Source organism: Nannobrachium achirus, assembly GCF_963921795.1.
Source record: "Nannobrachium achirus genome assembly, chromosome: 7".
NCBI lineage: Eukaryota > Metazoa > Chordata > Actinopteri > Myctophiformes > Myctophidae > Nannobrachium > Nannobrachium achirus.
Genome location: NC_137816.1, coordinates 21686034 through 21688095, shown reverse-complemented (window position 1 = coordinate 21688095; position 2062 = coordinate 21686034).

The window sequence follows — 2062 nt, the reverse complement described above, 5'->3', positions numbered from 1 at the left end:
CATTGCGTGCTTTAATAATGTGCTTTATTTGACTGTAAGGGCCGATGCATACTCCACTTTTAGAGGCGTTCGGGGGCGGGTACCGTCATTAATTCTGCTGTTCGGTGCTGCAGAGATTTTGTGACTCCCCGAACCGAACTGAACCGAAATAAATTTGCCAACAAAAACAAATATGTTGATACATACTGTACATGTACTGTAAGCCCCTCCCATACACTAAAATGTGTACCCGGCCTGAATGGGTTAATTGACTGTCACACTCTGACATCACTGTGATGTCACGGAAACCACACTAACAGAATCCCTTTTATGCCCATACAGTATATGGAGTCCCCTGATGTCATCAATATTAAGCCCATGTGAATGCCTATATATACAGTACATGTCTGTAACCTATAGACCAGGGGTGTCGAACTCATTTTGGGGTGAGGGCCGGATTGGATGAAAGGCGACTTGATGAGGGCCGAACCAGTCGCGGATCGGATGGCATGCACACTCGCGCACATGTTCGCTCTGTTTTTCTTCCTGTCGTCTCAGCCACTGCTGTAGCTAGCAGTATAGCAGTATATCATTTTACAAATTGTGTAAAATAGCTACTTTCATTACTGGTATTACAGTTGCAGTTAGGTACGAGAGATGCTATTTGTTTAAAGGAGTAGTTCATCCCCAAAATGACTTTTTTTTCTTTGATTACTCACGCCATGGAGAATTGAGTTCAATAATATATTTTTATTTTATTTGTCGCATTACTAAGACAAAAATGTGATAATAGTACACTTCCCCCCATTGATTCCGGATGGGGACCCAAATGCATTTGGGTCCCCATCCGGAATCAATAGCCATGCATTTATTGTAATCAAATTTCTGTTTTAGGAATGAGTCTACATTGGCTCCATGGCATTTTGGGGGTGTTAAGAAGTGCCAATAAGAATAAACCATTTGATAATAGAATAATTCAATTCCTGATTGTCTCTAGTACGCTATAATTTGTAAATGGCTAAAAAAATATTATTGATGCAGGACAATAATTATTTTTATTGTATTTTATAATAAAAAATAAATAAAAGTAATGAACAATAATGGCATATTCAGAAAATATCGGAATAATAAAACTTTTACATTTTTATTATTATTATATTTTTTAAATAAGTTATTTTTTTAACAACATTAATTTCCATGTCTAATATGTGTAATCTTTGAGTACAGTTCGAATATTGTAGGTATGTTCAGGTATTATTCATAGCCAGACCAACCACTCTATTCCTAGCAATGCTGTCATCTTCAAAGAGAGAGAGAGAGCTGGTCACTTAACATTCCAATCAATCAACTCAATCACTGCCAGGTGGGAGAAACCTAGCCTGCAGTGTACAGACATTAGTTAGGTTAATTCTTAAAACAATCATAACTCTTGACAGGAATGGGCTAGAGACTTACTTTTTTTTCCTAAATGCTCAGAAATGTATGCTCTAGCCTGGCGGGCCGGATTCGGCCCGCGGGCCATATGTTTGACATCCCTGCTATAGACTATACATGTCAGTGTGAATGGTTCTACAGACAGGGATCTCCATATATGGGCACAAAAGGGATTCTGTTAGTGTGGTTCCCCTAAGTAGGACTTCATATGGGAATGCCCATATATGGAGGCCGAACCAGCCACAATGGTTAGACTGACATATAGGTTAGAAAAGTGACGTTTTTCGCCCTTAGGTGTCTGACTATTACTAAATAGAATTTCAGTTAGATGTATCAGTTTTTTACATACCGTACATTGAATAATGTGTGTGTTGTGCATATCTTCTGTCCCTCATTTATTATGGGCATTAATCCATTTGTGAATGTGATCCTTTTCATTAAGTGGGCCTGCCATGCAATGGCAAAACACTTATTGTAATACGCCATACTTATATATAGTTAATAATAATGATGATCCCACAAATTTCGGCACGCAATATATACATCAAAACGTGTGGCTCGGCTGGGAATGGGGTGCTATTAGTTTTCTTGCCCATCCACGTTACCATGGCAACGTAATTCGCAAAAAAACTATGCCCATAAACCCCAT